Here is a 26971-nt window from a genome sequence, read left to right on the forward strand (position 1 = left end):
TTTAAAGTGAAGTTTGGAGGGTGGGTGTGGGCAGTGAATAATGCATAGCTGAAGGAAGTTTGGATACTGTACTTAGCTTCTGTTAACAAGATATCTAATACAGTTTTAAGTAAGCAAATTTAAGTAAGAATACATTGAAGCTTGACTTTTAAAAAAACAGTATTTACAAATCGATCTGAAGACAAATACCTAAAATGTAAATTTAGAAGCATTTCTTAGAAAAACATTTAAGTTCTATGATTTTATATTCATAAATACTAAGTATGATCTAACTTCCAAACTTTAGTAGGAGAGACCTTCAAATTATTTTGGATTTTGACTTCCTTAAGGTCACTTCTCCCTCTTAAAATGCTATATCTATTTTTATATAAAGAGTCAAAAGGTTCATATTTGAAAAAGAAATTGAGTTCTTGGGACGAAGGTTTTCAGAAGTAAAAAACTTGTTGAAAACTGATACTACTGCACCATGGAGCAAAAACTCAAAATATGGATTATGCCCAGGTATAGACACCTAAAACTAAACTATTTCAAAGGATTAATATCCTTTAAATAAAGTTCCATTTAAAGCATTCATTTGTGGTTATGGAAAATAAAATTAGCTGATCATCTTTAATATAGCTGTTTCTATCATACCTATTAAGTAACTTTAAACTAACAACATAATAGGATAATTTGTTTTAATGCCTATTTCCTTTCAAAGAAGGCTGAACCTATACAGGGCTACTTAAGTAAAGGAAAAGCCATTTTAATGGATTTATCAGTTAGTTCAGAAGACAACTTCTTGCAATGATTTCTCCCCCGCAAAATTCACTAGTGTGATGGAAATCATTAATTCACAGAGGCTGAAAAGGCAGTTTGAGTGGAGGGGTCCTCTGTTAATCCTCCGTTTTGACCTCCACGGCAATCTCTCTTGCCCCCAGATTACATCCCCAGATCCATGTCTGTTTAGCTAAGAGTCAGCCCAAATCTTACAAGCTCCATCAAGTCTTCCACAACAACTCCAGGCCACTGGTCTTTCCACTTGTTACAGGGCTGGTTATTACACTTACAGTAAGCATCTCGTGGTCTCATATTTACCTTTTTTTCTAAGCATCTCTCTCCTACTCTGGACTATCAGCTTGGGGAGGAGGGAGCCTCCTGTACTGTAGATTTGATATTCACGCAGAAGATACAAAGATCTAAGTTCTTAGATGGGGTATTATACACAGAGGCTCCTGGCTTCTTCTTGACCCATTTGTTTTCTGTGTATAGCCTCAGATCACAAGTTAACTACGTCTATTTTCCAATAAAATATTATTGTATTTGAATTTTTCTTTTTTTGCCCAAGAAATATAGTTTTTAAAAGCCATTTCTGAGAGATGCTGTGTACACTACAAGTGAATGAAAACAGCAAAGCTGCTTTGAGAGTGGCTGCTGGGCGGTCTGTAAACGTCTCCACTGGACAAGTGGCTCGGCTTGAAGGACAGCCTTGCAGTGACAGCACAGGCCACATTGGATCCCATGGGTCAGCCATCTGTCAGTTCACCTGCGATTCCTGCTTTAGCAAAATCATCAACTTGGATAAGTACAGACGTCTCGTTTCACTCGCAAGGTACTGAAACTGCTCTATATTGCATCCACAAATGTGCAGGATTCATAGTATTTTGAATCCAGTTTTTAAAATTGTGAACTTTTTCAAAGCAGGGAACACAAACACACACACACACATTTTTTGCCTGTATCTTTCTCCCAGGACCAAGTATTTGCTGGATGAATGAACAAATGAATAGAGTGCACAGGGCTTGGGCAGGGAAAACACAGACACCTAATAGCACAAAGGAAAAGAAAAGGAAAGAGAAAGTTACATTTCTTGAGCAACATTCAAGGTTCTTTCATACTTGAGAGCCTTCTGTGTCTCAGTATTTTCTTAAGGCCTCTGTTCGTTCCACCTTAGCTCTGTGATGGTTTTGCTTTCCAGTCCTTTCTGTCTCATATCCCACACACCCGTTACACTAGGCTATTAACATTTCCTGCAGGTGCCCTGCTGTCTTGCCACTGGACTTTGGTGCACGCAGCAAAATAAATCACATGACATGCAAAAGGCACAAATACTGGTCTCCTTGCCACTACCTGCTGCATAATTTATTTGGCAATATTAATAGTAGGTGAAAAGATTGTTTTTGCTCAGCAAAATCTCCTTTTAAATAATAGTGACAGTGGCCACAGATAAAATGCACATTTATGCCTTGTTGGGGAAAAAAGATACTCTTACTGGAAAGCGCTCTTAATTCCCTCGCAGCACAGGTTACACAATCAGGAAATATGGGAGCTATTCAGTGTCCCCGTCAGGAGTGGGGTCACAGAGGTAGAAAAGCAGAGCCCACAGGACGTGTCTACAGCCAGCAGGACACAAACCAGCCAGCGAGCCAACTGCAGGCGAGCCTCACGGCCCAACTAGAGGAAGACCAGAGAGCCCCACCATTTCAAAACATCCCTGTCCAGAAATTTCCCATAGGGCCTGCAATTCCATTAGGAAAAACCAGCTCTTTTTGGTTTAAGGTGAAAGCCATCAGTTAAAACTCTGCTCTCCCCTGGGAAGGGTAAGGAGTCAGCGCCACAGTAGCATGAGTTAGCCTGAGCATCCTTTCAAGGCAATCTACAGGTCTTTTAGGCAGGAGGCCAGGATGGGCTTGTCTGGGAGGGCGGGGGAGGAAGCCCAGAGAGCATGCCGTTCTAGGGGCTTCGCAAGGTCTGATCTAATTGAGATACTCCGCTGACTTTGCAGCCAGGCAACGGCTCCAAGAAGCTGGGCAACGAAGGATGAAAGAATGGCCCGGAGAAAGAAAGGAGGCCAAAGGCATGTGCACATTTTTTAGAGTCAGAATGATTTTGCTTTATAGAATCAATACTGGATAAGGCAGATTTAGAAAATAATCTTACATGTTCAGATACAAAGGTGCTAGAAGTTATAAGGAATATTTCAAAACACAACTAATATTTTATATATGGAGCATAACAATTTAACTGCTGGAGGAGGGGGGAACCTGATTATCTTGTGACTTAACAGATTGCCATTGTGACACAATGCCCCCGAAAAATGGGAAAACCAACTATTTTCTAAAGCACAGGCCATTGACAAAATATTCTTGATTTTCTTTTAGTCTATTAGAACTTTTTTTCTTTGAAAGAAAAGGGCATGAGATTATATTTTCTACACATATCCCAGAATAAATGTGAGAAACATTAAAGTCAATTGCATGCCCAGAGGTGTCACACATCCCCAAGGATGTCCCTTAGGAGGACACACTGACCTTCCTCCAGAAAGTAAGACTGAACGTACTAACCCCCATCTGCATTGTTTATTAAAAATCTACATACACTCTTCCAGACAGCCTACTCGAAACCCAGAAAATGTCGCCAACTATAAATTCTGCCTTGCTATTGTCATACAAACCAAACTATATACCGTGCGAAACAAACCAAGAAGCTAATCTGGTTTTTTCTTCCGAGAGGACTATTTTCAAAGTGAAATAATTTTAATGGGAAGTGAGTTTGTCTTCACAAATTTAAAAAGGTTATTCTTAGCAAAAGACACAGGTCTAAGGCAGACAAAAGCACTCAAGTGTAGGAGAAATTAAATGAAAGCATTATTTTTTGTTAGTCCTGGTGTGTTGAATCTAATAACGGAAACCAAACTATAAATAATAAATAGTTACCAGCTCTTGAATTATCCAACTGAAAATATAACTCCTCATCCCCTATTGCACTCAAATGCCAGTATTGAGCCATGGTCATAAGGAGTTTAGAAAACAAAGACACAAAGCCCATTATTCATAACACTTTTTCACATCCCATGCTTACCTCGCAATCAAGTTACGACGTACCTTCTCCATCATGTATCAGTCAGTCTGCCATGAAAACCAACTGAGGTCGCCTTGAGGGGCACACGTCTTGGACTCTGAAACCCTCCATGGGCTCATTCCTTGGCCTCTATGGCAATCATTAGCTCTATTTTTCACTCTGTTCTTCTATTAGGATATTTCGGTCTTTATTGTCCAGAAACGATGAAATCAAGTCTTAGTTATTTCTGAACTGAGCAATTTTTGGATAGCAAGCAAGCAATATGTTACAAATAGTCTCTTGCTTTCCATTCTAGATCAGTCCCATCTCTGAGGACACCCTGGGAGGACTTGCTGTGCTAAGCACAATGAACTAATTATCCCTCTAAGAATGCAGTCTGTTTCCAGATGCATTTTTCTCCAGGAGATAACACACATCTAATCCATTCATAACGACAGGCGTTCAGCACAATCTATACTTTCGGAAACATTCTTTCAAAAATGTACTTGAACTTGTAGAATGGGCTTGGAGACTGCTGAAATCCTGCAGGAGTATTTTCCAAAATAATAATTAAAACTGGAATCTATTATAGTTTCAGAGGAGCAGCCATGGAAGTTCGTAACCTTTATGTGAGCTTGCAAAAAACCATCTCACGTCCTGGCAGAGAAGGGAGACAAGCCCCCTTGGGCAGCCTTTTCCCCACAGCTCCAGGGTGATGGAGTGAGGGGGAGGGCTCAGCTCATCGCCAACTGCACCCCAGCCTGCAGACACTGCGATGGTGGGTTCAGAGAGACATTTATCAAAAGCAGCAGAGGTGAGGATGTAAGCTTGTGGGGGAGACAGAGAGAAGCCGCGCAGAGCAGACATACATCTCTGAGCCGGCTCTGAACCTTCCTGACAGCGAATGCCATCCTTTAGGATCGCCACCATTGGTCTTCTTCCCCCAATCCCAAGGCTGCCTTCAATGTCACACTGGCTGACAGCTTAACCTCTAGATATACGACCTGAGAGCAAACAGATTTATCCCGGGGGGGCTATCTAACTTCTAGAACTGAAATGGGGTGGTTTGAGGTTCTATTCATTTGGCCTCCTGAACCAAGTCATGAGGACAATCCCATTCGGGCAGAAATTTGTAAAAGCCCAATATAGGTCTCAGTCCAGGAAAGCAGAATTTACTCCTTTCTAAAGGAGCTGAGATGACTTGATTTTTTTAAAAACTAAAGAAGGCAACGAGGGCCGCCAACCTTAGGTGCATGATTGCAACCATCTTAACTGGCACTGGTTGCCATGTGTACCGATCTAGGCTTTTCAGAGCTCTGGCACACATAGCAATGACCTGCTGACCTTTCGCCCCACACACCTTTTCTCTACTTCAACTAAGAGCATCAACCGCTTACTCACCCTCGTTCAACAAGGACCCACTCCACACCAGCTTCCGTGCTGGGATCAGTGAAGGGACAAGAGCTCTGCCTTCTGGAAGTTCCTGGCTAGTGGGACTGGCCAGGCAGCAGCTAAGTCACGACAAGCGTGATGAGTGTTACGAAGCATTCGACAGCTGCAGATGTAACAAGAACTGTGCCCATAAGCATTTCCTCTATTTTCCTAAATTGTTTTCCCCCTATTTTCAAACTGCCTTTCAAGTAATATTAAAAATGGAGAGGAACTTTCTGTTGACAGGAAAATCAGGCGAACGGAGTTTGCCTTCACGTATAGTCCCCTTTCCAATCTTGGAGGGTGAGCCCGGTTGGACTCATCTTTCATCTCATATTTAATTACTTGGTCTCCAAGCTGGGAGCCAAACTTGCTGGAAGTTTTTGTGAGTCTAAACACTTGCCTAATTCCGAGTTCCCACAGAGGGACATGAAGTAACTTGTTTATGTTAACAGAACAAAGGGAACAGAGCTCTCTGTTAGGCTACAGGTTCAATCTTAATTAGGCCAAGAAACAAGTGTAACCAAATTTATTTTGGTTTATTCGGAATAGAAATTTTCGAATCCTTTACAAGTATATGAAAGAAAAAAAGAAAGAAGGAGAAAAAGCCAAAACATTCACACTAGCCATTGAGAGGTAGGATTCTGGGGGACCCTCACTACACAGTGATCTAGTGTCTACATTTTCTTTTCTTTCTTTTTTTTTTTTTGAAGAAGATTAGCCCTGAGCTAACATCTGCCACCAATCCTCCTCTTTTTGCTGAAGAGGACTGGCCCTGAGCTAACATCCATGCCCATCTTCCTCTACTTTATATGTGGGATGCCTGCCACAACATGGTTTGACAAGCGGTGCCATGTCCGCACCCGGGATCCGAACCAGCGAACCCTGGGCCACGAAAGTGGAATGTACATGCTTAACCACTGTGCCACCAGGCCGGCCCCTCTACATTTTCTTGAATGAATGTGTATTATTTGTGTAGTTCAAATAGAAGAAAAAAATCAGTTTATGTGATGGTTATTTCCCATCCTTCCCAGCCATGCTCTGGTCAGGTCTGCATGCTCTGCCCCCTACTGGCTGCTCCCAGCTGGGTTTGGCCAATGGGAGACACCAATATTATGAGGCAGGAGGAGAGGGAAATATGGCCTTTCTTTCTGCTCCCCGGCTGATTAGGGGTCTGGTGTTTCACAGTGGCTGCATCTGAGGCCACCTCATGTCCACAGTTCCAGCTCTCATTGGGCTCTTTTAGCTATGTTGCCTCCTTGGTCCCTTGGGGGTCACTGTGTGTTGTCCCAGGGAACCATGGTTAAGGCTTCCTGCCATTGTTGCAGTCTCTGGGTGCTTCACATTCCTTGCTGGCTCCCTTGGCCACATCCCCTTTAAGGAAGTAGCCCCTCCAGAATCTCTGCTCTGAAAAGTTGGATTTTCCATGCTTAGTCAGAACGTTGACCATAGCTTTTTACTGGGTGGTGTACTGCCAAATGTTAGCTCACTTTTTGATTTACAGCCTGCTTGATTCTGGTCAATGAAACAAACACGTAATTAGAACCGATTCTATGCCAGAAGCATAGTTTTGAATTTGATATCTACCAATATATTCACTTACTCAACAATATTTATTGAGCAGCTACTATGTGTCAGGCACTATCTAAGCATTAAAGACACAACAGGGAACTAAGCAGGTAAAAATCTCTGCCTTTATGGAGTTTGTTTTTGAGTGGGGGATGTATGAACTGAAATCCTATGATAACAGTATGTCAATATTGGAAAGACACTCTGAGGGTTTCTAATCTAGCTCCTTGTCTGGTGTTTGAATGATCACTTACAACAGCTCACTGAGCATGCCCAGTCTCTGCTTGGAGACTGTCAGTTGCCAAGCCCTGGATCCCTGCTCAGATGGTCCATCACAATTCCGGTACTTCTAATCTTTAAAGTGCTGTCTCACATCGAGCTGAAGTTCTTCAAGCACCACTCCAGGAAAACACAGGACAAATCACACCTCACCTCCATTTTGGTGTTCCTTAATTATTTGAGATGCTATCAGGTTTCCCACGTATTTTCCTCTTCCTTCAAATATTTATTGAGTAACTCCCTAAGTGACCCCTGGAGGCAGGGTTCAACAGAGTAGGGGGATGGGGGCACGGGGTGGAGAGCTGCCCCTTGTGCTTTGGGGAACATGGGATAGGACTTAAAAATGGCATCTGATTACCTTGTCCATGTGTCTCAAGATCTCGCTTTCTTATGGCTTCCACCAAATGGTTTTCAGAATCTTAAAAATTTCCATGTCACCTTACTACTGTAAAAAACGTGGAAAAGATGCTATTTTTAGAGAACACCCTCTGGGAAATAAATGGTCGCCCTGCTCCTCCTAAGTCAGACTTTGAGATGCAGCAACAACACTCTGACCCCAAAGGGCATGGAGCGTGGCCAGGGAGACAGACACTGAACCATCACACGAGAAAGTGATTACTTCTATGAGATGTGTACTATGCAGGGAAGGCAAGGGCAGCTATGAAAACATGGAAAGGGGGACCAGGCCTGGTTCGAGGTGGTCAGGGACGGCTTCCCTGCAGAAGCGATGTGGGAACTGACACCTGAAGGCTGAGAAGAGGATACCTAGGGGAAGCCAGGTGGAGAGAAGAGACCGTCCAGGTCCTCTTACCTCCTGGAAGCGTAGACTGCTGGTATCCTTGGCATTACAACCACAGGGACCACCAGCCTGGATTTTTATCTGGACACTCTTGTTTGCAAATATACTGTTGCACATCACAATTAATAGCTACGTTTACTGTAGCCATGTCCCCTTATTACAGAATCTTCTGGTTTCCTTCTCTACTCTGGGGTGACCCCTGCCTCTGATCTGCATCTATCAGCCTCTCTTCTGGGTTTTTCTTACTCCCCCTCCAGACACTGGGCAGCAACCATGACTCTGTTCTTGCTCAGTCACTTGGACGGGGCCCCCGAGTGGGTGCAGTCACAGCAACTCAAAACATAAACTTCCCTGCCCAGCATTTTCATCTAAGTATAATCAGATCAAAATGAACATCAAAGGAGCCCTAAAAGGAGAAGGGGTCCCAAAGGGACAGACTGGGGGACAAAAGGACAGTTTGTGTTGCTATTTCCAGGGGCCTTAACAATTGACCATGTGCATTCGAGCCTTGGGTATTTCCCAAGACCAGGTGGTCACCTTTCCCGGCGTACCCAAAGCCAGGGACAACTGCCCAGTGTCAGTATGACTCCAAACATAAGACATGTGCTTAGGAGTCTGGACAAATTAGGATGTGACAAATGGCAAACCCCAATGCATCATGCTGCTCTGCGAGTATTGGGGAGGGAGGTTTTCCCAATCAGCCTAGTGATGTAATAATAAAAACCATCCCTGAAGCTGAACTGAATATGTTCAATCTAAACCATCATTTACTGCTCATGAAATGACACACAGACAGGACATGAGACTCGGAGGAATGGAGGTGTGTGGCATCTCAGTTCTACCAGGCAATTTTGTTATCTTGGGCAAGTCAGTAACCTCTTTGGGTTCCAGACTCCTTCTGGATTAGTGAAATGGCAACTCTGGAGTCTGTGACATTTAAGAACACTTTCCAGATCTATGAACACGAAATTCCATGGTTTGGGGTGATGTGTTGACACAATGACCCACTTGTTAACTCCACAAACAGGCTCTCATGTAACTTGAGGATCTTAAATGTGGTCCCACCATTATCGCCAGATAACCGTGAACTGATGCAAAATCCAGGAGCCTGCGGACTCTGTATAGGAAACCTGCTTTAGATGACCTATAATTCCTTATATGGCAGAACTTGTGATAAACACTGTAACTCAACTATGATCAATAGAAAACTTCCCCACAAAAACTTTCAACAATATCACCTGACTGTAGACCAATGTCTAGCATCAACATCATGCTTTTTACTTATTCATTGACATCATCTCCACTTTCTGCAAATTGCATTCTGGAAACCAGGTTATAACAAAGATTATGAAATAGTTCATTTTACCACAGGGGTATATAATTTGGGGTTGCATCCCAAATACCCACCCTAAACTACTCCTGGAAGAGTGTTAACATAAAAGTTGGTGTTAAGTGTGCAACTGCAAAGATTATGCTCCTCTAACACACAGATAATGAAGTATGGTTTGTTTTCAATTATCCAAGGAGCTCATATATTTTAAGTAGACATTCAATTATGGTGATTAGAACAAATTCATTGTAATGAGTGTCCATTGAGCCTCCATGGAAATTGGGCGAATAAGACTGGGAGACACTTTGCAGCTGTCGCCGGAACTGGTTTACTAGCTTTGATTGACTGGCTGATGGGCTGACGGCTTGATTTTCAAGGGGCTGGTCTAAGATGGCTCCTAGAAAAAGAATCCTGACAATATGTGAAACTGGGATTCAGATATTTTCAGGTGTACATCACAGATTCTGTGAGGGGAGCTGAGGTGGGGCCAGAGGTGAGAGATCTGATGGTAATGGGAGACTTGGTGGCCCTGGGAGAGAGGGAGAAGGAAGTCTGGCATGATACACAGAATCAGCAGAAGGACACGGGGGGCAGGGGAGGTACTGGTTTCTGATTTCCTAAGTGGCAACTCCTCAGGTTGGCCTCACTCCTGCCATCCCAGCAGCCTGCGTGCGAATGCCCTGGAGGAAGAAGAGACGGGGCGGTAGGGATAACAGCTGTAACATCTCAAGCAATAGCCATGGGATTCTTCCATCTAAGAGAAGAAAACACAAGCGTGAAGGGAGCCCTTTCTCCCACAGAGAGAGGCGAGCATCAGCAGCCTGGGCGTAGGGGTTGAGTGGCCAACCAGGTGAACTCCCGTGGGAGCCTGGAGACTCCAAATATCTCAGGGAGGAGCTCCTGGGAGGGAAGGCATCCTGGAGTAAAGGGTGGTGACAGGGGGAATGGGGTGCCAGGGAGGGAAGCACTGCCTGGGAGTAGAGGAAAATGGGTGAGGTCTGGTCCCTGTGCCAGTGGGAAGGGACAGCTGAGCTGGCCAAGTTTAGTCTTTTAATCTCACTTAACCCACACCCATAGGGCCTGTGAGGGCTGGCGTGAGCTCAAGACCCCCCAGAAGTTGTGATCTGAGGCTCAGCAGACAGGGCGTGACCTGAAGACTTGTTTGTCAACACTGGGTTTGAATTTCTTTGAATTGATAAACCAAATTTTAAAAATCAGGATATTTCTCATAAAAGTCCAGATTTTTTTGCTTGGGGAGGGAAGGCCAAGAAAAGAAACACTAAACATTGGTCACCACTAGTCTTACAGCCCTACTTCACAGCCATGGGTGGAGCTAAGCTTGCCCCCCATACCCTGGCCATGACCTTTCCGCAGTCCGCACGCACCATTGCCTTCAGTATTACATGGTCCGCCTTCACTCCTTTCCATGGGCTGCCTGGCCCCGGAGCCTGGCGGCCTTTGGCTCTGGGTTACACACCTGGACACGTGTGGACACCACACCATATACTAGGTGAGCCCAGAATGACCAGATTCCTAGAAATAATCTGGTTAAGAACAACTTATTTCTCTCATGAGTCAGACGAAAATGAAATATACAGAATTAAAAATATCACTTGTTGTTTGTTATTCCATCCAAGATTAGGCCAAAAAAAAAAAGTGCCATAAGAGCAAAACCACCATGGAAAGACTTAGTGAGGGGAGAGGGGAAAATGCGCACAGTGAGCGTGGGGAGAATATCAAGTGTCGGTCAAAAACTTTGAATTGCTTTTACCATTTAACCTCATGAGCTCTTATTTTTGTTTTTCCATTCTTCATGTTAATCAAAGTCTTTATCCTACTCGTTCTCCTACCAACCTACAACATATTAGTAAATGGTAGAATTTATTCAGGGTCTCTATGAAGGGATTGAGATAGAAGAAGTTGTTTAACTGGCAATTCTGCCAAACCAAACACCCAAATAACTCGGTGTCACCGTTTTTGACATTTAAAAATCCTGGGACAGCAGGACAAAAACCGCAGTCCCGGTTGAATGAAGGAAAAATGACACATTATCTGGCAACAGTCGGGGGTCCTGCCATCTACAGACCCTCATACAAGTATTGAAGTGGGGACTTGTTTTCGATACTCTTTTGGAAAAACAAGCCACAATTCACCATAAATGCCAAAATTTACATGTATCCTAATCTCATAAAACATTAGTTTTGTTGTACTTTTAAAAAAAATAATAGGGCAGAAGTTAAGACTTGGAATCGAACATCCTAGTCCCACCAGAAGAAACAAGAGCTGTGAGACTGGGTTTATGGGCAAGAAAAACAGAGGAAAATGCAGCCCCCCTAAGTTGGAAGCGCTTGTGTACATTTTGACGCTGAGCATTTAAGAGGCTACCCAGAGGCATTCATTAATCATCAGCATTTTTCCTAGAAAGGGGAAAACCTCCACCCTGTACCCCACACCATTGTTTACTCTTTCTGAACCCTGGAGATAAAAATTTTAATACCCAGAGGCCTCAGTGAAGATTTGAGGATGTACCCAAGTCTTTCTGAAGCAGCAGCGTCTCTGATATGCGATATCTTCCCTCAGGAACAGGAGGAGGAAGGGTGGGTGAGGGGGATGGAAAAACAAACCGGCTACTTTCCCCTAATCCTGATGTGGGAGAAAAAGCAGAAAGCTAAACGCTCGCCTGAGGGCAAAAGGAACTCCAGACGCAAAGGAATCAAGCACGTCTAACAACTTCAGCCCACTTAACCGGCTTACGTTTCTCTTCAGTTTTGTTTTTGAGGCCACCGGTTTCGGCACACCTTGCATCTGGCCCCTGGCCTTCAGAGGCTCAGGTGACATTCTCGGTGAGGGCCAGCGTAGGGCAAGGCCCGGAAAACCCCGATTCTGGACAAATGAGGACAGCCTGGTGTTTGTATCTTTCCTCTGGGGTGCTTCTCTGGAAACCCCATGACAAGAAAGTGTCAGAGAGATTCTTTTCCTCTTCTGCATCAAGAAATCCCATTCCACAATTTTATTAAAGAAAAAAAGTTCCTCTGAAGATGACGTAAACTGTTTAAAATTTATGAAAATGAGCGCTCTGATGGCATACCTTCAAAATGGTTTGCATTTCACTTTTTTGTAGACATTTAGAGATTTTCATCTATTTATATATTTTAATAAATCAGTTATCGGCATGGTGTTGTGAACCAGATGCTTGACGAGTGAAACTGGCCATGTTAGTACATGCTCTAAACCAGCATTTTCCCAGGTGGGGTTCAACACTTCTGCAGTCAGTGTTAGGGACTGAACTGTGTGCTCCCCACCCCCCAAATTCGTATGGTGAAGCCCTAAACCCCAATGCGACTGTACTTGGACATAGGATCCTGGAGGTGGTAATTAAGGTTAAATGAGGTCATAAGGGTGGGCCCTGATCTGATAGGACTGGAGTCCTTATAAGAAGAGGAAGAGACACCAGAGGGCTCTTTCTTTCTTGGCTCATACACAGCAAAGGCCACATGAAGACACAGCGAGAAGGCAGCCGTCTGCAAGACAGAAAGGGAGGCCTCAGCAGAAACCACTCTCCTGGCACCCCGATATTGGACTTCTAGCCTCTAGAACTGTGAGAAAGCAAACGTCTGTTATTTAAGCCACTAGTCTATGGTATCTCGTTATGGCAGCCTGAGCTGGCTAACACAGTCACCAGCAGCTTGTTATTTTCAACAAGCAACCAGATTGATGGTTCCAGTAAACTGGAATCTTTAGGGATGGGAAACCAGAATGGGTATTGGTATCTAAGCTCCCTGAGGGACTTTTGGGCATTTTGGGTGAAGGTTGAGAACCACTGTTCCAGGGGGTATTGGGGGATGGGGGACACAGACAAACTCAAGGCTGCCGCCACCCCCCACCGTCTCCTTCAACCTCCCCTATTCCATCACCCCAAAGAGGAAAAGTCTTATGGGGTCAACAACACACGAGAGGCCTCAGGCACTTAAGATTAGGCTCCCCAGACGAGGAATAGAAGGTTGTAAGTAGAACTCATCGGGAATCAGGTTGGAATCCAGGGTGAGGTACTTTGTAGGCAAAGCCACTTCAGTCTCTCTATTGGGGCTCATTCTGAAAGGACAAGAGGGGCCCTTGAGACCCACATGAGATCTGTCCGGTTCCATGTAAGGGGACCGGAGGAAGGTGTGGGTGTGAAGCCAAAGGTCAAAGTAAGAGTGGCTGTGTGCTGTGGACACTGCCCACCCCTCAGGGGCCAGTGTGCAGATGTTTGGTTGGTGCTGGTGGGTTTGCGCCTGGGATCCTGGCCATGTCCTCCCTCCCTTCAAAGAATCAACCAAGACTGATTTTCAATACCCTAATAGGTAACAACGGAGTTGGACCATCAACCATTGAGCATCCTTTCAACTCTGAAATTCAAGGGCCAATGAAAATAAATATTTGCTCTTGTTAAACTCTTTCTTAAACTCCTCACGAAAATCACCACAGTAAAGATTCTAGTAAGTCAGCCAAACTAACAAGACTTGAAATTAACGGAGTTATAGTGTCAGGAATAATAACAGGATATAAGCAAATTCAAAGGCACCAAGCATGTTCCACTAAGTAAACGCTACACGAAATCCTGCAAGTCTTCAAAAATCACGGTATGAAACAATAACTAAACACCATTTGAAAAACAGCATATTCTGTGGAGGATGCGATCAGGGCACTAGGATTATTTCCTTAAGGTGATTCTTCCATATTGCCAAGGTGGACAGCCACGGCTGTGCAAAGAATGCTACCATACCTCCAAATTAAGGTAAAATTTAACAAGAAGGCAGAACATTTTCTAGATTTATTTTTTATATTACAAGAAGTACTCTTCAAGTAGAACAGAGCTCTCCTAATGGACAGAATAAAATTATCTTTCAAGTATTGAGTCAAAATCTAAAAATCCTTAGGACATAATCTGTGTATTCTAACCTGCTTCCATTTTGAATAAAATCATGGCGAAGAGCTGTGTAAGGACCGAGGGAGGAAAGAACACTCTGGTTTGCTCGACTGTGAGACTGAAACCTGGGTGGCTTCCCCTCCCTGGCAGCTTGGATCTTCTCCAAGGACGTCGGCCATTTTCTCGTCTGAAGGTCCACCCCGAGAGAGGGAGAATGAGCAAGATCAACACACAGGCCTGGGCGAGGTCCTGTGCCTTCTGTAGGTGCAGATGAGAGAAGCACTGTTGGGTCCCCAGTGCCCTTCAGAAGGTGCTCCATACACTGGAGCTTTTGACAACCACTGCTTGTCCTGTTGTGCTTGTGAAGTAACAAACGATGTCTGTGTCTCACTTGCCGAAAGTTTAGTTTTATATTTTAAAAGTATAACAGCTAAACTGGTGATGTCAAAGGGTGACTTATGGAGTGAGATAGACCTAGTTTATAAATCTTGGACCTATGACATACCATATAATCATGGATGGTAATTTCAGTCAACTTCAGTCTCTCTCAAATCAGGGACCACCATATTTTACAGGGTTACCATTTGATTTAAGTGATATGACACTTATAAAACATCCATGATGGTACTTGGCACCCAACAGGCACCCAATCGTATTAGCTTCCTTTCCATGATGGATACACAATTATCAAATGGCTAAAAAGAATCCCAAAAACAGGAAGTCTAACCTCGGTTTATCCATTTTTTTTTCAGTTAGGACATGGAGGCCTTCGCAGGTCTCACACACGACCCCATCGCCAGATTTGTAACAACCACCAACGCCTTCCTATGGAATGATTGCTTATTCTTTAAAAATTCAGTTGCATGGCATCCTTAGACAATCCCCCCATATGGAGCCTTCCTATGAATGAAAATTTTTAACATGTCTGATTTATTATCTTATTTCTTTAGCAAGTGCTTAAGAGCCCTTTTAATGCATAGCCCACGTATAGGAAATAAGGCTGTACAAGCTGTAACTCCTATCCTCTAATTTCCACAAGTTTTTAGGGGGAGAGAGATAGGTCTTCTGACACCTAATATGTGAGTTATTTCCTCCTGTGTGCCAGGCGCTGTTCTACTTGACTTAGATCAATTCCGCACAACGTCCTCAGGACACAGGTGCTATTATCTCAATTTTATGGATGAAGAACTGAAGGAACAGGAGAATCCAGTAGGCTGCTTGGGAGTACGATGCTACTAAGTGGAGGCACCAGGATTTGGACCTGGGCAGTCAGATTTCAGTGAGTAACCCTCCTACTCACTATGCAGTGCTGCCAGATATGTAAATTTGCCTCACAGATTTATAGAATTAGCTTGGGATTTGCGCCTTAGAGTTCAGAAAAGGGGCCTTAGAAATACTTTACTCTTAATCTTCCATTTTATAGAAGAAGAAATTGAAGCCTGGAAAGAGGATCCCGCAAGGTAAGCCAGCCCAGGGGTCCTCAAACTTCAGCTGGCATCGAATCCCCTGGAGCGTTTGCTGGACACAGTGGCGGGTCCCACCCTCAGAGTCCCTGATTCTGTGGGTCTGGGGCAGGGCTGAGAATCTCTAACAAGTCCCCAGATGGTGTTGATTTGCAGGTCTTGGGAACGAGTTTTAAGAATCAATGACCTAGTTAGTGGCTGAGCCAGAACGAAGCTTCTGCTTTTCTTGCTTTGCATCTTCCCAATAAACGGTGGATCCCAGCTGCTCTACAACAAGGACAGGCTGAGGTTGGTCAGCCTGCCAGAGCAGCCCAGAGCACAGGCCTGCAATGCTCTCCTCCCAACTCAGCTGAGACATCTGGAAGCTTCTATGTGGCACGTTACACTATGATTCACTATAGTATTAGCACTTTGTTACCATCCTGACTACCCACCCCAGCACATAACCCACCCAAAACAACGCAAACCTGTCTGTGCCCAATAGTAAAGATTATTCTCACTCGGAGCTACTTAGCAAAACTTCTGACCTCAAATTTGGCTCCTTCAATGCAAAACATCGCAGGAGTTAGCAAAAACAGCAGAGGTCACCGACAACTGCCAGTATTTATCCTCAGAAGAGAAGGATGATTAGACAATTTCAAAGTTTTCTTTTGTTTACATTATAATTCAAAAGGAAATCCTTTTGTTTATTTGTTTAGCTAAGAGGCTCCATTGCCTTTCATTCAGATCCCTAGTCGAGGGAAGTATTTTGAAAGCAGGGACATTATTTAACTATTCTTCCAACTTGCCACGTTTAAAATCGCTTCGTTTTCGTGCCGTCACGGGGTGTTCTAAGCTTAAGTGATTTAATGAGTGTAAGGCATGACTGAGCCTGGCAAATACTAATGGCTCACAGAATGTCAGGCTCTCTGAACATTACTGCTCCTTTTATTTAAGAAAGCCCAGCGCTGGCCCCTTCACATAGGCAAGCTGGTAGGCATGGCAGAGTGAGTAGACAGACCTCATAATCAAAACTCTTTCTTCCCCTTTAGCAAGGTGATTCAGACACAGAGACTCAGGAAGCATTTATGGAGCACCAATATTTACGAGGCAATTATCTGTTACTTCACAGGACTTCATACTTGGTAGTTACTTAACATTGAACCAAAGCATCTTTTCTGAAGACCTGCTAGGCACTGGAGACCTCAGGTAAGGGTTCTGGAGAACAGTTACATTTAAGATATTTTTAATTTGGAAATATAAATCCACAAGAAGTTGCAAAAAAAAGTACAAGGAGATCTCTTATATCCTTCACCCAGTTTCCCTGGAGTGGTAACATTTTACAAACTATAGTAAAGTAACAAACCAGGAAATTGACATCAGTCTAGCCCACAGAGTACATTTAAACTTCATCAGTCTGAAGGACAGTTGCATCCTGGTTGAGAAGGGCATAAAAACAAAGAGAAGAAATAAAAAGGAGATGTACAGGTGATGAACAAAATCACCAACGTCATGTCATCTGATGTTACTTTGAAATTTGCCTTTGTACTAGCCATGAGGAAAAGATATTAAGCACATAAATTATATAAATAAGACGCTCCCTGAAAAAAGGACTTAAAAGAATTTTTTTTCAGAGACTGAGCTTAACAACTGTAATCAAATTAACCTGTTTTCCAAATCATCTGTAGATATGAAGACATATTAATGAAGTCAGCCTCTGAAAGAGGTGAACCCTAAAAAAAGTGAGAGGTGGGGCTGGCCCGGTGGCATAGTGGTTAAGTTCGCATGCTCTGTTTTGGCAGCCCAGGGTTCGCGGGTTTGGATCCCGGGTGCAGACTTAGTACCCGTTATCAAGCCAGACTGTGGTGGCATCCCACATAAAATAGAGGAAGATTGGCACAGATGTTAGCTCAGGGCCAATCTTCCTCAAAAAAAAAAAAAAAAGTAAGAGGTGAATCCAAGATTTGATATACACAGATCCTAACCCTGCTCAAACACACATACAATCTGCCACAACTGTCATGAAAGAATAAACAAGAAGCTTCAAAACCTTCTATATTGCCCTACCTGGAGTGGCTTATAGGAGGTAACTGGATCTTGTTACATTTCCCCCACTAATCTTTAGAAGTCCTCATTCCTATATTTGCTATAAATTAGTCTTATTATTAGTCTTTAAAGGTTCCCTTGAGCACACTGTTTTCTTTTTTTTTTTTTTAGGAAGATTAGCCCTGAGCTAACATCTGTTGCCAATCCTCCTCTTTTTGCTGAGGAAGATTGGCCCTGAGCTAACATCCGTGCCCATCTTCGTCTATTTTATGTGTGGGACGCCTGCCACAGCATGGCTTGATGAGCCATTTGCATGTCTGCACCCGGGATCCGAACCAGTGAACCCCAGGCCACGAAAGCAGAATGTGCAAACTTAACCACTTACCCACTGTGCCATCAGGCTGGCCCCTCTGTTTTCTTATATATATATGTATTTGGAAATATTAAAACTAAATATTTCAATGAGCTGGAATAGGTAAGGCTTTATTTACTTTGTATCTCATTTCCATAATATATAGTCAGGTTAGGGAGTCAAATCATTAACATGGAAACAACTTTCTTAACTAACAATCATCTTTCAAAATTGGTACAACAAAGAGAGTTCACAGCTGACCTCCTGGTTTGATGCATGCGCCAATGTTTGGCCTTTAGCCATAACACTAAAAAAAACAAGCAGCCCACCAGTAGAACACAATGTTCAAAGCTTCTAAGAAGCACATTCTCCAGGTCTATCAGAAAGGACTAGAACTACTCCCCAGGCAGGTGACGATGTGGTGACATTTCTGATTGTTCACTGTAAGAAATCTGCCCTGGTATTAGGAAAGAAAACACAGCATTTCCCCGCTGCACGGTGGGGAGCTGTCTGCGGCAGTCAGCCCCAGCGAGGCTGGCCAGCGTAAACAGATGTTCCAAGGGGTGGAGAAGCCAAACCCCGCCCCAGCCGTACACAGAGAGCTGACGACCCCCACTGGGGTCCCCTGAATTCTGAAAGACCAAGCAGAATCTGGCAAAGGCACCCCTCTTCCAGGGCCAGCCCTGGGAAAGATTCTGAAATAGGGGAAGGTTGTCCTGGACCACACTGGTGCCACCTCCCCCATCCCCAGACCCCCCCCACCCCACGACCCACGTCCCACTTGAGTGTCCGGAAATCTCCCCATCCTCCTCCCCCTGCCCGCCCAGGACTCCCTCCTTCAAAGGCTGGTGCCCTCAGCCCCAGCCAACCTGCCCCAGGCAGACAGCCAGAGAGTGTGAGCCAGACTCCAAGTCCAGTGCTCTCTCCACTGTCTACAGCAGGTCAAACTGGTCCATAGGTCTAAGGAATTGATAATTCCCTACTTTATCCATTTTTTTTGAAGAAGAAGTTTAGCCCTGAGCTAACTACTGCCAATCCTCCTCTTTTTGCTGAGGAAGACTGGCCTTGAGCTAACATCCATGCCCATCTTCCTCTACTTTATATGTGGGACACCTACCACAGCATGGCTTTTGCCAAGCGGGGCCATGTCCACACCCGGGAACCAGTGAACCCGGGGCCGCCAAAGCAGAACGTTCAAACTTAACCGCTGTGCCACCAGGCCAGTCCCAATCCATTTTTGTTTTAAGCTCAAGGATTTAGAAATTGCTTGTAATGCTTACTTTTCAGAATCAAAGGATCACATATATTCTATTTTGGCTCCTGGAGAAATTTTAAAGATTTAAAAAAATTTTTTTCCTTTTTCTCCCCAAAGCCCTCCGGTACATAGTTGCATATTCTTCGTTGTGGGTCCTTCTAGTTGTGGCATGTGGGACGCTGCCTCAGCGTGGTTTGATGAGCAGTGCCATGTCTGCGCCCAGGATTCGAACCAACGAAACACTGGGCCGCCTGCAGCGGAGCACGCGAACTTAACCACTCGGCCACGGGGCCAGCCCCTCCTGGAGAAATTTTAAAATGCTTAAAAGTATTCCTATATTTAAAAGTACTTCTGATAATAACTTATAGTTTCTAATCAATCTTTAGCAAAATGTAGCACAGTGTGTATATATATCTATATACGTGTATGTGTGTGTATATATACATAAAATTTAGAACCATCAAAATAATCAAAATCAAGGAATTTTTCATTGGCCACAGCATAATTTTTGCATATTTTTCTTGTAATTCAAAAGTAATTTCTTTCTTTGAAATATAACAAATTCTGCTATTGAATAGATGACACATTAAGAGACAACCACCTCTGTAACAGTTTTCAAATTTGATTTCTAATCACCCCCCTAGAACACCAGCACTGGACTCAGCCTCATGCACACAAAGAATACTTTTAAAGAATACTTACCTTGAGACCCTCTTCCTCTGCACAGACGATTTCTTAGATCTCTGGAGTTAAAAGTGCTCGTAAAATTACGCTCGTGAATCAGTTATTCATCTTTCAAATTCTGGCTGGCTCGAGATCCCTTTCGTGCATTTAGCATAGAGATGCAGTTGTTCAGAAACACACCCACAGAGTGAGATCAATGGGGTTGACGAAAAACAGGCCCTTGGAACAAGCATTAATGCATCCCCAGGAAGGGAGATGTGTGTGTGCATTTGTGTGTGTGTGTGTAACTAGATATTCAAAGTGTTTAGAGCAAGATTAACAAGTGTCTAAATGTCATCTTCTGATTTCAAATTAAAAACTGCAGGTTTTATTCCAGAGCTGGCAGCCTGCCATCACTGCAGGGCTTGAAGTGGCTCAGGGCTTTCAGGAGAAGGGAAAAAGACTTCCTCCGCAGAGCCCGCCACTTCTCCCGCAGGCGGCATTACTGATGGGCTCTCGGTTTTAGCATGAATTCCACTGCCAGACTTCCTAGACTTTCAACTCCAACTATCAAAGAAATGATTTAAAGGCTAGATAGACTTCTAAAAATATTTACAGAGGGAAGACATTCTAGAATATTCTCTGTGATCTAAACTCTTCCTCATCACAATCTTGATATATAGCCAGGGCTTTTGACACGATGTTAGGCTGATAACCAGCTTTCTGTACACTGTGCATAACTTGCGTAAAGAGTGCCCCAGGTTCACTTGACTGGTTGTGAAAGAGGCCAAGAAAATGATAAATTAACATTTTTTAAGGTGAGGCTTCTGAATTTGTTATCTGAATGCTTCCCTCTTCCCCTTGCTGCCTGACTACTGTGCCTTAATTTAGTACACTTGGTCACTCTGTGGATATTTTCACAAAAAATTGCCCTCCATTCATTTTGTTTCAAGAAAACATTGACAACCAGATACAGCTCATCTTAGAAACTTTAGGGTCAAACCTCTGGAAAATGACAATAACGAACACTTGAGCACTCATGTTTATTAGGCACTGTCTCATTCAGTCCTCATAAGACTCTGATTATCCCCATTTCAAGAATGGACAATGTGAGGCTTAGGCAAGCGATATAACAAGTCCCAAGTCACGCAACTGGTAAGCACAAGAGTCAGGATTCTATCCAGATCTGCTTCCTCTGCTGCGGGTGTTCTTAAACACTGCCCTGTACTTGAAAACTTCAAGGAAAGAGGAATCAGCAGTTTTCTCTATACAGAAGAAATACTTTCTGCAGTCTAGGATCCTACTCTGTAGAAGAGAGATATTTCTAGTGCCATTTTCTGCCCCCTTATCTCAAACTAAGACCAACTAAAGGCAACTAAGTATCTAAAAACCAAGGACAATGTGCTGTATTTGCAGCTTTTAACAAGTCTTGCAAAATTATCAAATATGAAAGATTACACTTGGAAAAACATCAAGCTAAACTCAAGTTCTGGAAGCATAAGGCATTGAATAACCTCTCTGTAAAGAAAATGGAAACAGGATCGATTTCCAAGTAGGACAGATATTGTTCTCCGGAATGCAAACTTGCTGCTGAATCTCACCATGGAGCGAAAGGCTTGTAAACTTCTGAAAAAATAAGGTTTACATGGAAACGAAAACACAACAGGAACTCCAATGCAGAGAGCAACAGATGCTACGTGTCTTCCCAATTCTCTTAAAAGCTGTTGTTGGCTATCAAAATGTCAACGTAGGAATAGTAAAATCCAATGATGCTAGTAGTCCGGGGGAAATGCTTACGCTGAAGTTTTTAAACTTTGGTTTTGCAAAAATTTACTAGTGTAGAAGATTGATAGAAGATGACCTATACGGATAAGGCAGCTCCAGTTACTAGGAATAACTAGAATACATCTAAAAGATGGGAGTCACGCAGTCATGAGGACCACCTACTAATAACTAATAATGATAGCTAACACTTATTGAGTCCTTACTGTGTACTAGGTACCATTTTTAAACTTCAAAAAAAATTAACTCATTTAATTCTCACGACAACCCTAAAAGGTAGATTACTACCATCCCTCTTTTGCACTTGAGAAAAATGAGGCACTGAGAGATGAAGCAACTCTCAAAGTTATATAACTAGTGAGTGGTAAGGCTGGTATTTGAACCAGTCCAACTCTGGGCCTCAAACTCTCCTCTGCCTGCTACAGTGACTCTCTGGAGCAGAGTCCTGCCTACAGACACGGACCGTCCTGCATAACTGAACCGATAGTGCATAGAAAACAGGAAGTTCTGCCGTGTTCCTTTCGCAAAGGCTCTTATAAACTAGACTTGTGATGCCTCCCTCTGAATGATTCACAGCCCAGTTAGAGATGACAGCCCCAGGTAAACCATCAGAACCACGAAGCAAGATGCAGATGGGGGAAGCAATAACTACATACAGAGCAATACTGGTTTGGCGGGGAAGAACTTCTAAACTCTTGTATGATAGGGCCTCCATTTTCTTGAAGTGTTATTTCAATTTTTACCATTTACCCTGCCTCTCAAGCTAGTCACAAGCTCCCTGAAATCTTGACCTGGGCCACTTGGCTCTGTGCAAAGGAGAAGCTCTACAGAAGCTGTTGCATGACTTCCATGTGCTCTGGATGCCTCCCACAGAGCCTGAGCACCGAGCTGGCACTTCATGGAAGTGATGCATGAAGATGTGAGGACAGAGGGGGTGAGAAGGCAGCCAAACATTCACAAACAAAGCCATGGCGGTTGTGAAGAGATGGAACTCATGGGGAGTGGTTGGTCTGAACCAAGGAACTGTGCTGGAGTGTGACCAAACAGAGTCGTTACTGATGCGGGACCTCAGTCTACCCGGGGGACTTCAGAGATTATTCCATAGGCAATTTGGATCACTGGCTGATGACACAGGGGAGGAAGGAATCTGCCAAGGGCTTTGTTTGCTGACACAAGAGCTTCCAATTCCCAGAGTTAGAATGATCAGAGAGAGAGAAGCCAAAAGTCGAGAAGCAATTTCCAGGAAAGGGGGAGACAGCGATTAAGTCACACATTTTGTTTATTTATTTTTAACATGCTGAATTGTAGGCTGCCAGTATACAAATACATACATCCTTACACTACTCTGTCAAAGCAGATAAAAACAGAAAGACTGACAGAGAGACAGTGAACCACACGAATCCATCTCTGGGCCTTAGGCCGGTGAGCTCTGGAGAAGCTTCCACAAGTTTCCACCACTCCTTTTTCAGAAGGACTCAGGTCCCAAGCCCAGAGTGAGGAAGAATAATCAGGCAGAGAAGGCCCTGTGCAGTGGAGCACAGAGATGGGAGCAGGCGGTTGGAGCTGACAATGCTTAGGATTGAATCGGCTTGTAAAATCATTATTACTTGTGTGAACCAGGGTCAGTTGCTGAACTGCTTTGGGTCTTAGTTGCCTCATGTGTAAAATGGGGACAATTTAGCACTTGCTACAGATTGCGGAGAGGATGAAATGAGATAAAGCGTATAAAGCATTTAGCCACATGTCCCCGTACATAGACTTTCTAACTTGGGTTTTCTTAGATTCTGTATTGGTCTATTGGGCATCCGTTAACTATAGGACCAAACTAACAGCCCAAGTTGTTGGCATCTCCCCTGTGATCCAGAGCCCACAGTCTGAATCACCTCCTTATCTAATGCTCATGCACCAAACCAATATTTCCCCTGCCCTACTCACCCCAGGGCCAGGTACCAGACAGCCCCTAGGCCCCAAGCCCTGCTGGAATCACTCACACTAGCCAATCCTAAGCTGCTTGCCCTGCCCTGCCCTGCCTTGCATGAGCAACCCCATGGAAATCCCAATAACAGCTCAGTCTAGGCTTTCCTCTCACTCCTTTCTGCCTCCTTGATCCACACTGGTACTTCTCCATGCGGCCCTGCGTGGCATGCCATGCCCCACCTCTTGGGAAACATAAGTAATAAAAATCTTTCAGTGGCCTTAGTCTCTTCGTGTTGTCACTCAGTCATCTCAATAAATTAAAATCCCATGGATACAATCATTGACATAACAGAGCTAACAAACAATAGCCATAATGACTTTTAACTAGGTCATAAAATAGAATCAGTTAAGTTTACGCCTCTTCTATCCATCCTTTCTCTCTATCTTTACGGTCACTTTCATAGTTATTTTTTTTTTTAAAGATTTTATTTTATTTCCTTTTTGTCCCCAAAGTCCCCAGTACATAGTTGTATATTCTTCGTTGTGGGTCCTTCTAGTTGTGGCATGTGGGACGCTGCCTCAGCGTGGTTTGATGAGCAGTGCCATGTCCACGCCCAGGATTCGAACCAACGAAACACTGGGCCGCCTGCAATGGAGCGCGCGAACTTAACCACTCGGCCACAGGGCCAGCCCCTCATAGTTTTGGCCTGAATCACTGCAATGATCTCTTTACTATATCTTGCTAAATTCATCTCCTTTCTCCTCAAACCATCTTTTCACATAGCTATCTTCTAAAACTCAGGATGTAGGTTACCCTCTTCCAGGAAAGCTTGATACAGTTCTCTATGGCCAACAGATCAAGTCCAAGCTTCTTACCTTGGCACTCAGGTCTTCGAGGGTCTGGCCCAGAACTGCAGCCATACTGGACAAGTCAGCATTCCCCAAAACCAAAACACCCTTTGCTTTCCGTATCTCTGTGCCTTTTTCATACTAGTGCCTGCCTCGGATGCTCTTCCCACTGTTCTCTAAACACACAAATCACCGAGGCACTAAGGGCCTCTGAATTTGCTTACAGGCTATAATTGTCCCTGACAATGAACTAAATTAATTAACTAAATTAATTTCAAGTCTTCAGTTTGACTTAGTAGAACCTTCATGACTTAAAAAAGTCTGAAAGTGTAACAAGAGCAAATACTTACTTTCTATTAGTCCTAAATGCAGAGTGGAAATCATCTTCAATGGCTGGGAAGGCACAATTCAAGTCCTACTTACCTGCAAAACTCCATACTGTCTCTTAAAATTAATCATTTCTTCCTCCAATATCCGTTTAGCACTTATTTAATTCTATCTATTCATATTATATTCATTGTATGTCTTTACATTCGTTTTCTCTGGATCACAAACACTTTTTTGAGGTCAAGGATAAGCCTTAGACAGATCTTAAAAGTTGTCACCATGAGGGAAGAAATTCTGTAACTATGTATGGTGATGGACGTTAACTAGACTTATTGTGGTGATCATTTTGCAATATATGCAAATATTGAATCATTATGTTGCACACCTGAAACTAATATATGTCACATGTCAATTATACGTCAATAAAAAAAAAGGATAAGTCTTATTGACTCTTTTATCATTCCAGTTTGCCCACTTGTCTTACACACAGCAGCTGCTCGGTGAATATTTATTGAATCATGAGCCCTGTGATTATTCTAATTAAAATAAGGGGCTCTTATCAAATAGTAATTACATGGTTAGTTATGGGGAAATATGGGAAAAGGGTTATAAAAGTCATGTAAGCTGAGTAAAATTAGTATAGGTCAGAGTGTAAGAGTCTATTAAATTCCAACAGAAAACAGTGACTGATGTAGTTAATTATTTTAAAGCATTACTGTCATATTTAGTCATTACCATTAATTATAAAATGGGATTAATATTAATTTTGGTTTACAAAGATAAAATACTTTTAGTTTATAAACACATCATACACCAAGCTGTGATGTGCAACTTCTCAGTGTTCATTTTGCCCATGTTTGAAGAGGCCATATATGGGGTAAGGTTAAAAATTCCAGTTGGGGGGCCGGCCTGGTGGTGTAGCAGTTAAGTTCGCACGTTCCGCTTTGGCGGCCTGGGGTTCGCTGGTTCCAATCCCGGGTGTGGACGTGGAACCGCTTGGCAAGCCATGCTGTGGCAGGCGTCCCACATATAAAATAGAGGAAGATGGACACAGATGTTAGCTCAGGGCTGGTCTTCCTCAGCAAAAAAGAGGAGGATTGGCAGCAGATGTTAGCTCAGGGCTAATCTTCCTTAAGAGAAAAAAGGAAAAGAAAAAATTCCAGTTGGGATTTACAGAAGCCCACACAGGCTCCTTGAGACTGCTCCCAGTCCTAAAGAAGGAAATGGGCCATGTCTTGGTTGGACAGGAAACCAGCTTCATCCCGGGTCCCTGTTCCTTCAAGTCTAGGCTAGAACTGAATAAGGAAATCAGGTTTGAGTAGAACTCAGGCATATTCTCTTTAACGGTGATCTGAAACTTGTCTCAGGTCCCCCACAAATATTTGGTGGTTCGCTGACTTCATCACCTGACTTTTCTCCCAGCATAATTGTTGAAAAAGAAGCTTGGCTGAGATTTACAGCTCCCTGTTCTCTCTAGGTGGGTGGCTGGGCTTGGGGAAGAAAGAGAACCATTCCAGTGACACAAGGAGAAGCTGTTCCCAGCAGACAAATGAAGGAAAGGGTGGTTGAGAAAGAATCTTAAAAATGACTCAAAGATGATTACAGGCTGTCACTGGGAAATGAGGAAGGAAGGGCTTTCTTTTCGACTACAGGGTGTACAGCTCCTCAGTCAGAAATTATTATTTTATATTTAAGCCAATGGTAATCTGTATGCCTTTGAAATGGGAAAAGCAATAATAACTTAAGTATGTGGTGCCACTGACGAAGCATCAAGATAGATTACACAGACTAGATATGAAAGCAGGCTCCTCACGTTAGAACATCTTGCATTTCATGTTTCTGAAGTCACTGCTATCAAGTAGTCGTTGAGCGTCTGCTCTGCGTAGAACCCTGGGCATGGTGGAGTTAGGGAGTATCAAGCCACAGAGCCCTAACTAGACTCATCATCTAGGTAGGAGGAACGACCACAGGGAAAGTGAACCACAGCTGCCACACATACTAAGCTGAAAATGAGCGACACAACCAAGCCTTCTGTGTGTTCACAGGAGCATCACTGAAGGAGAAGAGAATTTCTGAAATAGCACACGCCCCAAAATGAACGTGAGTCCGCTCCACAAAGCAAATAAGTTCATTGCAAGTCACAATTTGCAGATGCTGTTCTTGACTCGATTTTGAGAAAGTGGGCGGGGCAAACATCTATAG

General features: G+C 43.5%; 1 protein-coding gene across 4 annotated transcripts in view; it reads right to left on the reverse strand.

Moving 5' to 3' along the window:
• Positions 1 to 26971, reverse strand: part of PLEKHG1 (pleckstrin homology and RhoGEF domain containing G1) — a 223515-nt gene that overhangs the window by 99608 nt on the left and 96936 nt on the right. The gene's annotated exons all lie outside the window — the stretch shown is intronic.

This window comes from Equus asinus, chromosome 1 (assembly GCF_041296235.1).
Source record: "Equus asinus isolate D_3611 breed Donkey chromosome 1, EquAss-T2T_v2, whole genome shotgun sequence".
Lineage (NCBI taxonomy): Eukaryota > Metazoa > Chordata > Mammalia > Perissodactyla > Equidae > Equus > Equus asinus.